We start from the raw sequence: 21,628 nt of genomic DNA, 5'->3' as shown, positions 1-21,628 counted from the left end.
GAAAGGTACCAGACATTTCCAAGTTAAAAGTAGGGCAGAATGTTAAAGCAGACAGTCGTGACTCCCTGTTTCGTCAGAGAAGATCAACAAAGAGTTTACTATGACCCTGCTGAGAAATCACAACTCAGCTAAAGAGAAGCAGGTGTTGGAGGGGGGAGAAAACACCTGGCGCTTTCATGTTTCCATTGCTGTTTTTCTCCATTCTTGGGCACAAATTGCATGTTTGTCAAGGAAATAAAGACGTATCCAGAGGATATTTACAATTAATAAGGAGTTTAAAATGAAAAAAAACAGGACAGAATGATAGTGAATATAACTGTTTATTTAAACCTTACAGTGAAAAAAATAACAAAGGTTGAAATCTTTAAACTAAGATACATATCTTGGTAATCTTAATTATGCATGTATACATCCACACATATCTCTGTATGCACCAGTTCTTCTCCTTAATATGAGCAAAAGTTTGCATGAACATGGTCACACATACAGAAACTATTAACACTTATATGTTTTTAAAAATGTTTATTTTATATATGTTCATTTCATCATTCATTTCATCATCCACCTGAAAATGGGATGTTCTCCATTTTCAATTGTTTTCCTGCTTCATATTCAACATATGGGCTCGGGAACATTTCTTATAAAAAAACAACTCAGCTCATCTCTGCATTTCTAAACTACTGAGAGCTACTGGAGACATTGATCTGTACAGTAAAGGAAGTCAAGCAATAAATACCAGTCTCAGAAAGCAAACATACTGCATAGTAGGATGGCAAACAAGGCTGATTGGTAAAATCATTTGAAGACTATGCACAAGAGTGAAAATAACTTGGCATGTGAAGACCCAGCTCTTCTGTCTCTCCACTCAATTTTCTACATTCCTCTTTTCTAGTTTTAGTTTCTGTATTTAATGCACAAATTTCTACTTCTCCATTTTCTTTCCCGTGCTAGAAGAACATTGCTTAGAGGCATGGCATCTTACACATATGTACCCATACATATTGTATGGTCCAGACATAAAATTTAATAGTAGTATAGTGCTACTGCAGTCACAACCACAAGCATTCGTAGCATACATGAAAACAGTGTCTCAAAACTCAAACACAGAAAGGCAAGTTTATGAATTCAGGACTGCATACTTGTGGGATTCAAGATTTTCAGAATGACCACAGGAGGGGAAAAGTACAGAAAGGTTAGAATAACTTAGCCTGAGTGTGCAGACACATGATATTTAGTGGGTTCTTAAGGAGATGGAGTTTCCTACTTAAATCTGTCAAAAAAAAAAAAACAACTGAAAGAGGAGGTGGGCTTCTGCGTAGGGGAGAGTGGGGGTGGGGGGGTTTGGTGTCTGGGTAAACAACAATTAAGAAACTGTATGGGAAAAACAAAAACAAAACAGGCAGTCCCCTTCCACCCCTTTCCACACACACACACAGACACACATATACACGCACACACACCTCTGTCTTGCGTTTTCTCTCCTGTGTTTCTAACCAAACACATGCAACAGCTGGATGCTGCTGAATCAGTCTCTTGGGCAGGAAGTTACATTTCCTGGCAAGCTGCTCTTGAAATGTGGACAGTCAGTTAGAAAAACATGATTACAGGATGACAATCGCACACACACACACACGCCCACACGCCCACACACAAACATGTCCACTCACACTCCTTACTGTGCACACTGTTAAATATCTGTGTGTATAGCTTGGTAAATGACAGCTTCCCAAACTGATACTGAGCATGTAAACAAACTCCGCTGGTGTTTATAACACTGACCAGCCTACGCGCACACATACATGGATGTGAATACACCCACCCACAAGTGTCCTCACATGCCTCACTGACACATATTTCAGAAAAAGAGGATTCACACACACACAGACACACACACACACACACACACTCTGTGTTAGTTTTCTCAAGGCCTGCTCTGATTTAGCACTAGCTAAATATTTTTTTCTCCCGCACATATTTTAGAGGCAAGTTAGCAGAGAATGCACAGAGGTACACTACCAGCTTCCAGCTCAGAATCAACAAGCCAAAATCTGTGCAGGAAAAGTGGGGGTTTGTTTTTAAAGTGTCTTGAATATTTTGAGGGGGGGGGGAAAAAAAAACAAGATAACAAAATATTAACCTACCCACTCCAAATGCAAGTAGGTGCTTTATTTTTCCATGCTAAATCTATAAATAGAGCAATATTTTAGTCCGGATGATGTTTTCAGTCGAGAGTAAGAACAAACCTCAAGTTTAAGTTTTCTGAGATTTCATTGTTGTGTTTGTTTGGCCTATGCATTAAAAAGCACAACAAGTAGAAATGAATGAACTGCAGTCCTTATGTTTGTGGCAACCTTTTGCCTCTTTCCACTTTTCCCTCTCCCATTCTCCTCTCTTCCTTTCTTTGGCACTTCCTCCCATCTCCTTCTTCCACCTAACACAGTTATTTTTTCAACTTGACCTTCACAAGGAAGCATTAAATCTCTTGTCACACTCTCTAATCCAGCCCCCCAATACATGTCTATGCACGTGTGTATCATAAACATGGCCAGAAAGAAGTTGAGTTCATTTGTTATCCCATGTGTAATATACCACTGTTTTCTGTCTGTGTGGGTGCATGTGCTGTCAGTGGCTGTCACAGCAATAGGCCCAGAAGGGGCCCTCATGGGGGAGCGGGTCTTTGTGGATGAGAACATTCCCCCAGAGAGTTGGACTATATATATATATATCTTAACTTTCCCTCTATATATGAACCAACTCACTGCACATGCACACAAACACACACACACATCCTGAGGAACAATTTCAGTGTTGTTATTGAGATCACACAGCGAGAACAGACCTCTGGTATGCCACACTCATACTAAACACAAGAGAGAGAGACAGATTAGTGTGGGTACTGACTTCTGCCCCATGAGGAACAACAGTTGCCTAATAAAGAGGAGTTACTGGAATTTTTAAAATATAACTTTCCTATGAGATACACAGAAACAAACACACAAAGATGCAAAGATGACAAACACATGCATAAATACATGTGATAAATTGTTTAAAGTGTCAGTTTTAAACCCCCCCCTTGCTCCACTCCCTGTTTTATAATTTCTGTCTCCATCTATTTCACTCACTCTCTGATCTTTGCAAATGTCTAATGAACTAAATGCAGTTCTGACCCACTTCTTTGCCTCCCTCTGTAATCCTCACATAAATTATTTACTCTAACTCTTTGAATGCGCACACACAAATTACAGAGTCATGTCTTTGAAAAGAGAATCAAACTTATTCTGTATCCACATTTGTTCATCAGCTTTGCGTCAGTCAACTGTTGAACTGTAATGAACTGTAATGTTCTGGCAAAAGCACAAAGGCGTGGACAGATAGATACTCTGGCAGACAGCAGTGCGCATGTAAAGTCTTGGCTACATTTTCAGTTATCATTTTCAGTGTCAGCTGCAAAGAATGGGACTGAGAGTAAAGGAAGATTTTAGAATTAGAAAATATACTAATCATGTAACATTGTATATAATTAATTTGAAGGAGTAAAGTTGAAACAAACTTTAAACTCTTTGGGAAAATCTAAAGTAACACTTATAAGATAAAAATAATTTATACTGCATGTTTTAAATGTGACATATATATATATATATATATATATATATATATATATATATATATATATATATATATATATATATATATATATATATATATATATATATATATATATATATATATATATATATATATATATATATATATATATATATATATATATATATATATATATATATATATATATATATATATATATATATATATATATATATATATATATATATATATATATATATATATATATATATATATATATATATATATATATATATATATATATATATATATATATATATATATATATATATATATATATATATATATATATATATATATATATATATATATATATATATATATATATATATATATATATATATATATATATATATATATATATATATATATATATATATATATATATATATATATATATATACATATATATATATATATATATATATATATATATATATATATATATATATATATATATATATATATATATATATATATATATATATATATATATATATATATATATATATATATATATATATATATATATATATATATATATATATATATATATATATATATATATATATATATATATATATATATATATATATATATATATATATATATATATATATATATATATATATATATATATATATATATATATATATATATATATATATATATATATATATATATATATATATATATATATATATATATATATATATATATATATATATATATATATATATATATATATATATATATATATATATATATATATATATATATATATATATATATATATATATATATATATATATATATATATATATATATATATATATATATATATATATATATATATATATATATATATATATATATATATATATATATATATATATATATATATATATATATATATATATATATATATATATATATATATATATATATATATATATATATATATATATATATATATATATATATATATATATATATATATATATATATATATATATATATATATATATATATATATATATAAAAACACAGCAGGAGATTTCTGCTGATTATGCCAGAAGCATAAGACCATTAGCTTGAGAAAAGCTGGTGTTTTGATGGTCTAGAGCAGGGGGGGAAAAGAATAAAAGATCCAGTTCGTCGCTGTAAAAAAAAAAAAAAAAAAAAAAGATATACTATGTAAACCAGATGTCTGTAAACAAGCCAAAACTCAGGGGAAGAATCAGAGGATATCTGAGACAATAAATGATTGAGGGACAGTTAAGGTATTTGCATCCAAAGCCCTCAAGTTAGAAACAATATATCTGCTTGTTTAAATTGTATAAAGAATAAATAAAAGATAGTGTTTTCATACATTTATGTATTACTCAGACAAACACAGACGTGCTTTTTAATTTGTGTAGAAAGTTTGTGAAATTTTCTAACGCTCCTACACTTGGCTCAACGCAGTTAAGGCTCTTAAAGGAGAAAATGGAAAAGGAACCATGTAAAAAGAGCATGTGTTCATTTTCAACATTGTATATAATTAATTTGAAGGAGTAAAGTGGTATGTGCTATCTGGCAGAGACTTGATGGTTCTCTTGTTATGTCTGCCGAAATTATTGTCTGGATGAGAACCAGGCTTACAGCACAAATCACTGCACTCTAGACATAAAAACAAACACGCACATACAGCTGTCAATATGAAACTGCATCTGCAGGCTTGATACAGCATGTCCCAGAATAATAGCATTGGTTTTTACAGGTCAAAACAGCAGCTAGAGCTGAAAAGAAGCTGCATGCAAGAAGGTCCTGTTCAGGTTCAGGTAGGGGGAGTTTACACTGTGAAGGCATATTTTTTCTCAACGGGGAGCGGAAATGTAGCACAAAGACAGGCTTATAGTTTGGTTATACTTTGGTTTATAGTTGCATGATGCCATTCATCTTAATAATATGACAAAAGTTGATTAATTTTTCTATTACTTTGTCCTACTAGGCAACAAATTCTAAGGACGTTTGTGGACCAAATATTTACCGAGATAACTTTTTTCACCACTCTGTAGTGTATCTACTATATATATATAATGTTTGCTTGTGTAGACAAGGAGCAAGACTGAGGAAAAAAGTAGATAGGTCTAGAGAATACTACTGTGCAAAACTTGAGTGACCCCTCATTGCTTTATATTTTCCAAGGAAAAAAAGGTAGCTTTCTTGTAATTGCTTCACATAGTTTTCAGAAATAGTTCTCCAGGCATCTCGAAGAAAATTTCTTCTATGGATGTTGGCTGTCTTTTGTTCTGTTCTTTATTAAGATTATAGCCGATTCCTTCAGTAATGTTGAGTTCGGGGCTCTGGGGAGGCCGATCGATGACTTTTTGTTCTCCACTGTTTTCTACCAAGGTATGCTTTTACCTCATTAGCAGTGTGTTTGGGATAACTCGTGCTGAAAAATGAATCCACTGCCAATCAGATGCTTTCCAGATGGTTTTGCATGCTGGATTAAAATCTGATGATATGTTTCTGCATTCACAATTCCACCAACTTTGACAAGATCTTCAACACCATTGGCATGCAGACATGACACAGCCTCCACAGTGTTTTACAGATGGCTGCAGACACTCGCTGTTTTACCTCTTTCCTGAACTCCTCTGCAAATATTAATGATTCAAACAAAAAAAATTCTCACTCTCTTTCACTCCATAAGACCTGTTGCCACTTATTTTCAGTCCAGTTCTTGCGTAATTTGGCATACCTCCACCTTTTCTCCCCATTTCCCTTTCTTAAGAATGGCTTTTTGGTAGCCACCCCTACACTGAGACCATTTCTGATTAAGTTTCAGTGAACAGTAGATGGATCAACTGAAGGGATTTCTGGATTTGTTGGATCCCAACAGCTGCCTAAAGTCACTTTATATTGTAAGGTAAAGACCCTTGAATAAACCCACACCCAGTAAGAGCTGGGATAGGCTCCAGCCACCCCTTACCACCCTGAATGGGATAAGCAGGTAAGAGAATGGAAGGCTGCGAGAAGGTCTTACTTGGAAGTCTTACCATAGATGCACAGCTTTAAGTCCTGGTATGAGAATGAAATAGCAAATATTAGCTGTTCAATAACCAACTGACTCATAGGTTTGAATAATATCATGGCAGTATGTACTCCAGCATCTTTCTTTTGTGAAGCACATTTTTTGTAGTTAATGCAGCTTAAATAAGATGTAACGAACATGTAAGGGTTGGATAGTTTTCTCTGCAGAGTCATTGCTGATTGTCTGAGACCCCTAAAGACAAGATTTTGGCCAGTTCCTTATAGAAGCACGCACATAGGTACATAGATTCATACAATCTGATTTACTTAAGACATTAGTTATTCTAATATTCATTAAATAATACATAAATTATCTGAATAACATTATTTGAAACGTAACTTTTTTTTTTCTGATCAATGCACCATATACAACTAAGGAGATAAATACTCAATCAAGTCCAACACTACTGCAAGGTTTACTCCACTCCAGTCTTCCACTGACTCTTTACAGAGTGAAATGCCACAAGCGCTCCTCAGTTCTACACCTCCAGTGCTGCACCGGCTGTTGCCCCGGCCCTTTTCACATCTCTCATGAAAGGGGGATATGTGAATAGCTTGACACCTCATTAGGAACAGAACAGAAATGACTAGGACCCCAGGACACGCGGACACACACACACTCACTGTATAGCCCCTTAGGGAAGGTGTTGAGGGCAGAGGAGAGGATGTTTTTGTGCTTCTGAGCAGATGAAGGAAAACGGTGACTCACATCTTCTCTTATCCTTACATGTTTCCTGGTTAAAACAGCTTGACCTTATAAGGCTAAGACACACAGTCTTGATCTCTCTCTCACACAAACACACACACACACACAAGAACACCCTACTGTTCCACTGCAGAGGGCAGAAAAAACAAGCTGTAAATATTCAACATGAGAAGATGATGATGAAAGCTGGCATCAGCTTCAAAACACCAAAAACTGCAGATACCAACAAACACAATCAAATACACCTGTGTAAAATAGATGCAAACAAACAAATACATCCACGCATAAATGCACATAGACCCCAGTCAACACACCCACCCACACACGCACACACGCACCTGTCCATTATGCCTTGCCTGCAGCCCATAATGACCCAGTCCTTGTATAGCCACTTATTTAACAAACACATTTGTAGTGATGTCATGCTTTTGGCTGGATTTTGCTAATGCACAAGGAGTCACATAAATCAGACATTAGGCATGCACACACACACGCTGGCTAAAAAGACAAAGGACACATAAATAAATCTAATGTAATGTGCCAAGACAGCTGACCTGGATTTCACTAGTTGTCAGTTTATTCCTGCTGCCACCTGCAGCCCAAGACCCAAAGGCGACTAGCTTACACCACCTACTTCCAACAAGAAATCTGGCAGCTGAACACAAACATCAATCACACACAAACCAAAGGAAATAATATGAAAAGGAAAAGGTTTTGTGTTTGGAGCAACAGGACTTAAAATCACTTACTTAAAAGATGAATATATGATAACCAAACCGCACATTTTAACCTTATTACTAACAATAATAATAATAATAATACAGTAATACACAACACACTGTAATGTATCTCTGGCTTATTCCTTACACATGAAGCGACTTCTCAAACCAAATTCATTCCATCTGTGTAGGAGTGCTGGTGTAAAGTGGGAAAACAGCATCCAAGTGAAGTAGTTTGTTTATTACAATCTCACACACAGCTGGATCACTGTTTTTGCTTTTTTCTCCTTTTTCCTTTTGTCTATGTCCCTTTTTTCCTTCTTTCTTTTGTAAAGCTTTGAAACGTTGCCAGTGAATGTAACGCCAAAATACATTTGCACTGCAGTTTTTCAGGTTATTATGTGTCACAAAAATTTGTTAAGCAACACTTAGTGAACATATTTAGTTATTTCAGTTTGCAACTTTTTAACTTTTTAGAGCCCAAATGGTCCAAAAAATAGTTTTATATATACCAAATATATCAAGTTTTCAAATTCAGTGTCAGTGTTTAAATGTTTATAGTTAAACTCAGTACTCTTGTACTGGCTGAAGGATATCCAACATGAATATTCTGTGTTCAGGAAGTTGTTATGAACAGTTAACCGGCCTCAAACAATCTTTATTTGCTTACGGAGGCTTTAGCTGACCTTGATGGAGACTGTGTTACTATGCAGTAAAGAATTATCAAAGCTAGACCACTACAAAAATAGCCAGTCATTAAGAGGTGCTGAGTGTTCATACATATTTGGAGCAGCCCAAAACTACACATCATGGAGCCAGTCCCAAGCCAATTCCCAGACTCCAACGCTGGATATAAATTTCTTGTTCAAGAAACATCTGAACTCAGACATTCCCCAAATACCAGAGTGTTTCTACAATAACAGATATCATTCAACAACAACACAATCACCAAATCTCTCCAAATAAGCCACAGCAGGCACACACAGCTCAAAACCATCATATGAGAGTCCAAAGCTTAAACTGCGAACTGGCTAATTGTGACGAGGTCAGCATCACCCATTGCTGAGTATAGCCTTAGAGTCATAGGTGTGTTTTGGAAAGGTGTGCCTTTAGCGCTTCTGAAATGACATGTTTGTACATAAGCACACACATTGAGTGTGAATCAGACTCGAGAGAGGAGAAAGTGAGGGAGAGGCAAAAGCAGATTTTCAAATCCTGCCAGGTATTTGATTTCCAATCGTTTTCGCCATTATTCAGTGAACAAAAGGCAATAGAGTCCAAATCAAAGCTACAAACCACATAAAACCAGCCTTCAGGGAGAGGCAAGAGGTATGACTTTATTTCCCCCCTTTACATAAGTGTCTTCTCTTTTATATTCACCTAAAACTTAGCAGTAATACACTATCAGATGATATAGATGTTCTAATCCACTGAAATCAGTTGGCTTTCAAAAATGTGGATTTATTAGCGAATGAAACAAAAAATTTATGTTTTCACTAAATACGTTCTTAGAAGAGGGAGGTCATTCATTTTAAAGCTCACCCCACGGCTTTTTAAAAATCACAAAATATTAAATGCAAATCTCTTTAAAAAGCCTTACAGAGTTCACATCTCTCATTGTGGCTTTCACAGAAATATAGTAGAGTCTGCAAAAGAAGGATCTTAAAGGCATAAAATCAGTGGTGTAAAGTATATATAATTTCACAGGCAGACATAAAAAAACGATTCGTTCTCACTATCCTCAAGACATCTTCTGGATGTCCAAACATAATGTCTTTCAGACATTTGTGTGCTTGTCTAGGCCGATGCAAGCAGGCAGCACGACTGTGTTTATAATGACAGAAAGAGTAGAGATCTCCAGATTTTAACAGAAATCCATATAAGTGCATGTTTAGACTGAAGAGCCAGAGCTAGACTAACTAGTCTGAGGGTTGTCTATGTGTGTAGGTATGTGCGCTTATGTGTGTGTATGTGTGTGTTGACTGCTGTCCCTGTCCGTCAGAGGGTCATATGAGGAGCAGATTAGGGTTTCTAACCGCAAACCCCTGTCGCCACAACCCCGACGTCACGAGTCAGCGAGGAGTCATCGTGTTCCGAACCACCGGTGACTCACCCCTCCTCATCTCGCTATATGCACACCAATACACACACACAGAAAACCCCACATCTAAATCAGGACTTAGTGGTACAACCCATGTTCGTCAACCATTCGGCAAGACCAACATTTCAACAAGTCACTTTGAGCCAGAACTGATGACTGCCATTAGTTAAAGTATGACTACAACTAAAACTGTTGAAGTTGTGGAACTCGGTCTTTGCTATGTCCGCTCTAGAGTAAAAAGCATGCACAATGCCCGATTGTGCCCATGGGAACTGTCTAGTGAATTCACATCGAGCGAGTGGCCAATATGTCTCCTGTGCTAGCCGGCTAATACCCTCTCTTAAATCAAACAGAGCATTCCCAATGGTGAGATCGCATCGGATGTGGACTTTCTCCTGCACTGCGCTACATGTGAGAAAGGAGCACCTCGATTCTCCCATTTTCATTATTCTGTATAGGCATTGTTTCATTTGTTTAAAGTTATTCACCATTTAGTAAGTGACCAACTCTGTAGAAAGAACCTTCAGACACATTAGTAATTAAATACATAAATAAATAATTAAATTATGATGTAGTCTAATTTTCTAAAAATGTATAAATTATATGTCTGAAGGGAATTTGGGATCTTACTGTGAAGCCTTCCAAATACTATGAGCCCAAGATGAAAACTCAAATGAGTCTTTGGCTTGAATAGGATGGCTAAGGTTTCCTTTTTAAACACACCTCACAATACTTTACCAAACCTATAATCAAGATTTCCATGATGCATACTTAGAAGGCAAATGTGGTATAAATTATATAAACGATCCTCTAATTTATCCTTTAGTGGATTATGTCAGCCGGTAGGACCCTGACTCACCGCTCTACATAAGAGTCATTAATAAACTGACCTATTAGCTAAAGGGACTGCTGTTCTTTGGATTAATAAAAAAAAAAAAATCTTCAGACTTACAGTAAATCCTCCACAAAGATGTAACGTCCAGCTGTTTTTCCACATCTATGGTGTGCCAAAAAGTGTTTAGCTGCACATTTTCAGCACCACCAGAATCCAGCACCAAGTGGCAAGCTGTCACTTTAAGCCTGTTAGGGGGGGTATTTACAACCCGACACACAGGCGAGACTATAAAACTGGACTCTCTTCACCTCTCTCTCAACCCTTCTCCCTCCTTTCTATTAAACCAGCGGTTATGCAAAACCTCAACAGACAGAGAAAAGAAATGAGTGCATGTAGTGGGAGCAATAAAGACACTACATGAAGAATTAACAGATATTAAACAGCTTACAGGATTCATTACAGCTGGAGATGAAAGTAGGACCAAAGCAACTGAACTGCTCTTTTATAAGCAATTAACCCTAAAAATAAGTGTTTTGGCACAAACACACATAAAAAAATCCAAATGTGTCTCAGACACACAGACACACGGCCACACACGGCCACACACACACGCCACATTCGCTGTTACCAGGTTATTTTCTTCCCTAGTGTTTAGAGTCTATTCTTGGAGTCATGTTTGTGTATGTGACCCCTCCGAATGCCTTTTCATCTCAAGAGCGCATGTTTGTGAGTTTTTCTGTACGTAAGTGCATCAAGCAGAAACAAGGCCATTTTTATGCATTTAAATCCATATAAATATTTAAAATCGTCATTCACATCTACATAAAAATGTTCTTTCCCTTTTTCTTCCCAGCAACTGCTTACTATCTCCACTTTCTTCTCTCTCCTTCTCCTTTACCTGTCATATAAACATCTCTTTAGTTTTATCTATCCTTCAAAGTCCTTAAAGATAAACCTCAAAATCTAAAGTATCTTTCCATTTCTTTCCACTCTTCCTTCATGTTTTTCTGGGGCCTTACTTGATATTTTATTTCATCTGCTTGGAAGCTGCACACTAGCAGCAGGGCTTTTCATTCACTTACCCCTGAACCCTCAGTGGATGCCAAGTGGATACACGTGCCGGCTGGAATCTGGCTTTATCTGAGCATGTGGTTGAGCTGCTGAGGCAAAGCTCAGGGTTTAGGTCTAGACTTCAGAAGCAGCTCCTCCTTTACTGTACATTGCATTTGCCACGGTATAAATATACAACTCAGTTTGAATCATGCTGGGCATAAACGGCACCACAGTGGGTTTTACATTAAACAATCAAGATGTGATTGAAATGCAAACTTTAAGCTGTAATTCAGGGTTTTTTTTTTTACAAAAACTGTTTACGAATAGCATCCATTTTTCTACATAGACCCCCATTTTAGAGGGTGAAAACTGACTGGACATATTAACTGTATTTCCATTTATGCAGAGAGAAACACATAGAGGGACATATACTGCACATTCATTCAAAATGAAGATTAAAAAAATAATTTTTGCCACTTTTATTTGCAATTTTTGGCAATTATCAGTAGAAATTGCAAAATATAAGCATGTATCACATTTTTGCTTTTCATTAGATCATTTCCTCAAAGTTACATAAACATTTCTTTACTTTCAAGGAAAATTAATGTTATAAGTACTGTGATTTTCTTTCAGGTTGTGAGTAAACAAATAAACAAATAAGTAAAAGAGGCTAAAACTGTGCGTCAAAGCAAGAAGGTTGAAGCAGAATAGGAACAGAGAATAAAACCCCAACACCCACCCACCCACCCACACAAAGAAAACACACAAAGATAATATAATAACACACAATGAGCTTGTTTGTCCAACCAGTTTAGAAAACTGGGTTTGGTCACACCAAAGATTCAGAGTAAACATAAGAAAAGGAGAGGCTGAGAGCGCTATTTTCCTGTCTTCCAAATATAGCTGCAGACTGCATTTATGTGTATCAATAGTGTGTGTGTGTGTGTGTGTGTGTGTGTGTGTGTGTGTGTGTGTGTGTGTGTGTGTGTGTGTGTGTGTGCGCACGCATGTGTGCGTAGGTGTGTGCACATCTAGTTGTGATATGGCTGCACAATAAGCAAAGATTTACTACATGAGCTGACTTGAGTATGGCTCATTATACCTCAATAATGTCAAACCAGGACTTAACATAGAGCTAAGGAGGGACGCTACCTGCCTCTGCTGTCCTCACGCACACATACACACACACACAGACATACAAGTGTTCACAAACACAATTTTTTGAGAGGCTACCCAGTCTTGCAGGGAAAGGCTCACAAAGTTGAGGTCATTTCATGTGAGACTACTCGGTACATGAGAAAAGTTCAGCACCAAGGGCAACTCACACACACTCTTCCTGTTTCTTACTGTCACCTGGAGGCTGAAGAAAACAACAAAGCTTCTGGTTATGGGCCAGCAAGACATAAAGACAATGGCTACAGCATGTGTGACTCACATGCACACACACACACACACACACACACAAAACCTCCCTTGGGTTAGGCTCAGAAAAGAAAATTCCCTCATTATAGCAGCATAGCAGCAGTTCAAAGGCAAAGTGGGAACGCTGTCCTGTTACTATGGCTCTAACTGGCTTAAAGCCTGTATCATCACAGTGACTACTGTCACAATTCATCATACTTACACGCTGACCAACAGCCCGGCAACGCAGTCACGCACACAGTCACATTGCCTGCCAACAGTGATGTCAATTATAGAATAGCCTCGGTGGATCATCAGCAAGCGACTGTGTCAAGTCATGAGCTTAGTGAGCTCAGATAAAAAGTTGATTTGCAGATCTTTTTAGACAAAAAAAAAAAAAGATATAAAAACAACATTAAATTGCAGACAAAAAGCTAATGCAAAAAATATATACATACAAAGTTTAAATTAGCTTCTCTTGAGCTGATTCTTTTAAGTGAAGTAGGAGTGAGTTACCGACCTCAAAAGCTCACCAACTCTATTTTCAAGTCTATAAAGATAAACCCCCTGCAAACCTTTCTCAGAGCACTGTACCACAATAGAGCTGTAGTAACTAGGTAACATGCAGTAAAATGTAGCACCAGCATGTACAGCTCTGAAAGTGACAGACAGGATTTTTAATTGAATTCAGAATTAGACGGGGTATGGAGAAAGGTGTGAGCTTACCAGACCTCTGTAGCCCCTCGCTTGAGGGAGCAGCTAGAGGCTACATTAGCATTTACTGGCGTAACACACTTGAATCCCCGACTGAACTGTCAGTGCTGGTCCATCCTACCCATCCAAGAGTCTTTCAGCAGGGCTGTGGATAATCATAGGCAACGGATGAATCCTAATCATTTTAATGATCTCCTTGACCGATCTTCCAGCAACTAGGACACTAAGATTAAATTATATATAGAGACCTCACATTCCCCAAAGGAAGAAGCCTTCTAGTCTCTGTGAAACTTAAAGCTGTGATGATTAACCAACCACAGACTAAAATGTGAATATGTAACGTGTAACACCAGAGGTTGCACGTGCAGTACTTTATTGCACTTTTCTACCAATTATTTATGAATTACATCAATAGATTTTATCATTAAATTCTTAACATAATTTGATGTGTCTACTGCTTTTAATTGGCAATAAAACCTACAAAAAGAAGGACTGAAATATAAACTTCAAAGAGTATGAAGTGAGCGTCATCACTACTTGGAATCACTATGAGGAATGAAATGCTTTGCAGTGTGTGGCTGCTGCGTAAGGTAGGTCAGAGAACGACTAACCACACTAAAGACTTGTTAACCCTCCCTTATCTGGAGTAGTGCAGCACACACAAGTAGCAAATGTCTCTAACAGCTAAGTCAAGTCCTCTCCTCATGCAAGACTACTGAGACGTGTTATTGGTTTATGCCTCAGTGCTTCAACATATACAAGTGTGTGCGCACATTCCCAAAAAAGTCGAGAAGGCAGTAAATGTAATATGTCAAGTAGGCGTATGCCTGTCTTTCCCAAAATATTAGCTACCAGTAAATGCTATAAATGTAAATGAGTCCGTGTTACCTTTCCATATAACATGAACAGGCAGTGAGAACTATGATTCCGAAATTTCCAGTCAGTGTTCCTAAGCTCCAGACAGACACTGGAGGCAGACACACAGTCATCCTGTGAGTATACTGCCAAGTCTTCCAAGTGCATGCTTCACATCTGTTTGCTGTTACACGTATGCAAGCACACGCAGACACAGTAGTGGACTGTACGAAAGGCACAAGCACACACTGACACCTACACTTGCACAGTTTGTTGCAAGAGAGGTCTGCAAACCCCACATAAACCGCCCGCACAAGTTCATGGACCAAAGCTGCAAGTACTGAAAAGAGCGTGAATATTTACAAATAAATAAAATAAGAAGTTTGAAAATGAATTTTGAACACTTGAAATCGAGGAGAAGACTCGACCTCACAGCTGAAGTTGTGTCTACTTCTGAGTTGTAGAAGTATAAAAAAGCAAATTAATCAGGCAAAATATATATATTTATATATATTTCTTTGTATTCAAGATCATGTAAACAGAAACCAAAAGTATACACTCTACACATTTTCCCTTAAACATTAACAGTCTTGAGGTGTAATTTCTCACTACTGGAAATGCATATTCACAAACGCATACTTCTGATCCCTCAGGATTTGGCTCTTTGAGCAACAGTTACAATGTGACTGTTTTAGCCTTTGAAGTCAGGAGTCAGTAAACCTCTGGGAAACTGGCTTCGATTCTCGCTCAGTCTCCACCCCTCAGTTTGCAACTACAGAGAAGCTTTCCAAAAAGCCTCATTATAAAGTCAAGAGGGGAACTTCTAGTTAAAGTGATCTATTCAAAAAGGCCTTGGGCCTTTGTGTCAAGTTAAGTCCAGAGATTTCATCTTCTTTTAGGAAATACTGGCTCATTTCAAAAGCATCAGTCATTCGTTTCAGTCTTTAAAAGCTTCCCATCATTTCAGCTCTCTTTCTCCCTATGACACACTGCACTGTTTGGGATTAAGACTGGGTTTTAGCAAAAGGAGATATTCCGACTGCGAAACAGAGGAAGTCCATCATGCTTAGAGAGACAGAAAGGAAAGGAGAGGTACTCTGACATTTTGAGGGGGGAAAAAACGACACACTGCAGTTCTTTTTGTCATAGCTACTCAGTTCCTAATGTATTCATATATCCCTTCAGAAACAGCTGCAAATGCTAAAAGGAAAGAAAGAAAGAAATGCAGTTTATTTTTCTTTACCTCTAAAGATTGCCTCTGTTTAGCCAGTGGGTTCTCTTTTCATTCCTTCTAATTTTGCAATCTATAATCATTCATCATGACTAAAAAGGGAAGGTTTTGGATTCCCGGAGACAGGCAACAACAAAGACAGAAGACTTTGTGTGCAAGCCACTATAACATGACTTATGAGAAAAGAGTCTGACAATGTGCTAGTGTGTGATTAATATGCTCTAAGTTTATGTCACATCCATAGGAGGCTGAGGAAAAGGGCATCCAGAGGGCAGCGTTGGCATCTTGAGGTGCTCAGCCTACATATATATATATAAGCTGTGATGCCTGGGGGTAAAGTGGTCTGCATTCCACTGATGCAGCTTAAATGATGGATATCTTAGATACCTACACTCAATGTCATGGTCTCTAGTTCTTAACAGCTTGCCTTGCCAGAGGGGGAATCTTAACATTCAACTTCTATCCTCACCTCCTTTGCCCCTTCAAACCCATGCAAGCCAGAAAACATACAGTTCGATTGACATTCTTCTACACATGCAACAGAAACAAAGAGCTCCAATGGATTTTCCCCATCGCACAGACTGTCAATTCTTCTCTTCAATTATTAAAAAAAAAAATAGGAAAAATAGAATATTTTCTTGTTCATCTTGTTTATTTTCTAATTTACGTCATATTCACGGCGTGTTGCGCAGCTGAGCACACAAATCAGGACTGAAACTAATAACTGCTCTTGTTGTAAGTTTATCCGTCGATGACCTTCTCGACCAGCAACAATGACTATGGCAAGTTTTAGCTGCTCTGTGTCCTCAGCACTTCATGCAAAATTGATCTCTAGCTGGTATTTTTTTTTCACCATTAAAATCCACTCTGATGATTTCACAGCATCAAAGACACGGACATTAAATATAAAAACAGTCTGCTTCTGCAGTTGTCGTTCACCTGTCTTTTGAAAATTGGATGTGGGGTTGAAGTGTATTACTGTGAATCAAGGACTATGTATTGGCATGCACGGTAGCAAGTCTGCCAAAGGCATTAACCTGGCCTCAAGGCTCCACAGATCCCAATCTGATCGAGGATCCTGGATGTGCTGGAGAAAGTCTGATCAAAGATATGTTACATCCTAGTGCCAGACACCGCTGGGCCCCCCCAGACGACTTGTGTACAGACTCCAGTGGGTTTGACTAGTTAGGCTGCAGTTTTAATGTTGTCTCTGGGCTTTGTAAATAGTAATAATGCATAAAAATGCTGAGTGCTCAATTAATTTTCCTGATTGGTAAGTGGTAAATGTACTGGTTCTTATATCATTCACCCATTCACACACATTCACACGCATTCATACTCCAGTGGATTAGAAACACATACAAATTCACCCAGATAGTTTGAGTAATCTTACAAAAATTCAACATACAACACTGAGAAAACACCTTCAGCCTGGCAGAGCAAAAGAAATTCCCTTTTCAACCGAAATGATGATCTGAAAGTTGATGGAGACGACCCAGAAAATGAGAATGCTGTATCTTCTGTTTCGACTGTTTCTTTGCTCCAACCCCCAACAATAAAGTTCAGATTTCATTTGTTTGGGTGTATTTATATATGCATGTGTGTGCTTAAACATACACTGTCTGAACTCCAGGGCATGTGAACCCAAACTGTACGAATTATGTGAAGGAGCATAAATTTTCAACGCAGAAACTATTTTTAAGCATCTTTACAGTTTACATTATGATGAGTCGTCTTGTATGAGTACAGTACATGCGAGTGAAAGTAGGAACTTTCTTTCTTTGTGTATTTGTGTGTTTTGGCCTTGAACTATGGGAATGAGTTTATCAACAACAACAACAACGACGCAATCCAAGCCCTCCCTGAGGAAATGAATGTTAAAAGCCACTCTGGTTCCCATGAGCGCTCTGCCCACGCATACTGTCACTAGATTGTGTTGGTTTCTATTGTGAAACTCTATACAATGTTGCTACAAATAAACCCCATATATCACTGCTTAATCACAACGTTACCATGACGAAATTACAGAGTAATTACACACACGGGCCACATCAATGTAGTCAACATGCACTTCAGTGTTTCTGAGATGAACGCTTCAGAACTCAGTCTTTAATCAGGTTGCAATGAGAAAGTAGAGACTGGGAGAGCCAGTACATGGGGTTGTATTATTATTCTAATTGTAGGTCATTTTAATGTTTACTATGCATGCATGCCACACTCTCTGTGACTTATAAACATACTTTTGCGATCTAGCTTTACAAATTACAACAGTGGGTCTGTGAGTAGAAGTGTATTAAGAAACATTTATTTTATGTTGGAAAAAAAAAAGCCACTAAACATGACTGATGAAGAACAGAGCCATTTTATGTGCACACTGTTGCATAAAACAAGTACGGCTAAAACTAAATCTTGATGTTTTCAATCAAGAAGCTTTTGCTAATTAACCACAAACACAAAACCTTTGCTAGCCTTAAAGAACTATTTCACTGCAGCCATGCTGGCATGAAAAATTGGTAAACGCAGGTGTTACTAATGACATTAATGTAGGATCTGTTCTATTTAGGTACAAAACCCAGCTTAATGTGATTAGTAACATCCGTCTTTACCTATAATTTCATGCTGTGAAATAGGTCTATTGTTCCTAGAGGATCAGTGTGCACATTTGTCCAACATTAAAAGCCTCTGTAAATGCCAGTAATTCCCTTTATTAATGCCTACAAACAGCTGTGAGGGACAGCAAGCTTTTAGTGCCACAAAATGTGGCAGAAATGTTTAAAATTAGGGTAAATTAGAGCCCTCGCTTTGGATTAGTATTTAATACCAGGAGATACACTGACGGGTTGATAACAACAGAGAAAATATTTAGTGTACATTACCGCTGTAACCTTCATGCTCCATGAATATTGTGAGCACATATAAATTAATCATCAACATGTGAAAAAGAAAGTTTTCATATGCTTCTCTACACCTCTGCTGCTTCTACAGGAATTAAAAGGCTAAGTGGGATCCAGAAAAACGTCATCAGCAATACAGATTTGGCGTTTTGCTGGTCAGGTGTGTGTTAACACAATGTCACAATCTTCCCAGGAGTCACAGGAAGTTTACACCAAGGTCAGTCTGCGCAATGCTCAAAGAAACTGATCAAGAACTATATCTTAGACTCTTAGGCCTGAGTTCACATGTTAAATGTAAAAGTTGATGACAGTGCATACAGAAAACGCTTGAATAACTATGGTTTGATTGGAAGGAACAGATGACCACTAAAATGGAGATGTTTGGCCATGATGCACAGTGCCATGTTTGGTGAAAACCAAACACAGCATATCGGCATAAAAACCTCATACCAATCAACAACTGACTGTTTGTTTTGCAGCCACGGTACTTGAGCATCTTGCAGTCATTGACTCAATCATGAACTTCTCTGTAAACCAAAGTACTCTAGAATAAAATGTGAAGGCATCTGTCTGACAGCTTAAAAGCTTTGTCCAAACTGGGTCATAACAGAGCAATGATCCAAACAGGCCAGAAAATCTACAAAAGATTGGCTGAAAAAGAAAATAATCAAGGTGTTGCAATGGCCCAGTCAAAGTCCAGACCTCAGCCTGACTGAAATGCTGTAATGGGACCTTAAGAGAGCCGTGCATAAACGAATGCCCACTGTAAGGAATGAAGCAGTGCCGTAAAGACGAGTGGGCCAAAATTCCTCGACAATGATGTGAGAAACTGATAAAGTCAGGTCTTGTGTGGAAAAAGCTCAGACAGCTCCAGTGGTTATCTTCCAAATAACAGACGTGGATACAAAATCTTCCCTTTGTGTTAATATGCCTCCCCTATGAGTCAGCAAGCAAACACTAAGCAAAAAGGGAGTTTGCAAAACTCTCTGTTGCACATTGCAGCTAGGACTGGATATATTACAAGCTGTACTGTTAACTGTGCAGAGAGTGGCAATGGCTGACTACAGATAAAAGGGTGATCTGCTTGAATTCGGCTTCCACATCATGCATCCTAAGAAGAAAAAAAAAAGAACAAAGCCAATGAAGCTACAAAGAAATCAAAAGAAATGAAAGAAAGATGGGCAGCAAAGAAAGATCGGACAGGCTGTACGTTGAGTGTGCAGGTGATACAGCCACAGCTGCAGATGTACAACAAGCTTTGATTCACTGCAGTTCAAACACATAGCAGGAGAATCACCTCACTGATGAAAGAGCGCCAGTGATATCAAACTACCACATCTTGGCTCTCCCAGGCGTGGTGCACACACACACACACACACACGCACACACAAAAACACACAGAAATTATAAACTGAGAGTTCTCAGAGAGAATAAAAGTGAGAGCATGGAGATATTTACACCAGCATTAAGAGTATGGGTGCAGGTATGCGCAGCAGTTCTTACATCTCCTACTGTACACACACACACATACCATTACTCAGTTTGGATCAAAGACAGTGACTGTAAGGTCTCTGCTGTTTATCTCCCTAAGGGGATTGTGCCTAGACAGATGAGAAGTCAAAAGGAAGAAGATATCGGGTTAATTTAAAAAAAAAAAAAATGGGCAGTGTTCAGTCAGAAAACAGATGATGGAGATATGGGAGACTGAAAAGCATGAGGAAGCACAGAAAGGGAGGAAACAGACAGAATGAGAGAGAAAGAGTGAGAGAGCAAAGGGCATAGCAGACACGGTTGCTCATATAAAACGAGTCGAAATCAATTAAACTTGCGTGTCCTCTATCCTTTTATCTGTTAAGTCTGCTTCAAGACCAGTAAACCAACTAGAAAAATGGGAGTGACAAGCTATCATCCAGCTGTCAAGAGAATTTTAAGTGAACCGTAAGGCTAAAATGCCTCATTCCCAACAGACGGACTTCAGTGAATAAACAGGCTTCCTGAATGTAAAAAGGACACGTAAAAGGAAAAAAACAAGCTGAGATTGCGTTTTATTGTCAGTAAATGTCGCTCATTATTTCAGGCAAAAAGGTTTAAGAATCAAAGAAACTCCAGGGCACATTTTCATGTCTTTACAGACAGAGAGGCACACTTACAGAAGCAAGCAATGACAGGTGTGACCCATCTCAGAGGTTTTTTTAATAGTCTGAAAGCGAAAATCACAAGAAATTTCAGGGCTTTTGCAAAATGGAGCCTTACCGCGCTACCCATCACACCAAACCCGTCTAATTTTTAAAATGAATCCACTTAAAGTCGGAAAAATATTTTCCACCACTGGTATGATTTTATCCAAATTGTAGCTTTGCTTAACAGAGTCGGGGAAGCGTTTCTGATGGCTT

General features: G+C 37.5%; 1 protein-coding gene across 2 annotated transcripts in view; it reads right to left on the bottom strand.

Moving 5' to 3' along the window:
* ppp2r3a (protein phosphatase 2, regulatory subunit B'', alpha) overlaps nt 1-21,628 on the bottom strand; it is a 56,969-nt gene that overhangs the window by 25,057 nt on the left and 10,284 nt on the right. The window lies entirely within an intron of this gene.

Source organism: Oreochromis aureus, linkage group 19, assembly GCF_013358895.1.
Source record: "Oreochromis aureus strain Israel breed Guangdong linkage group 19, ZZ_aureus, whole genome shotgun sequence".
Taxonomy (NCBI): domain Eukaryota; kingdom Metazoa; phylum Chordata; class Actinopteri; order Cichliformes; family Cichlidae; genus Oreochromis; species Oreochromis aureus.
Note: the sequence above shows the minus strand (reverse complement) of the source record. Positions and strands in the feature narration are given on the sequence as shown.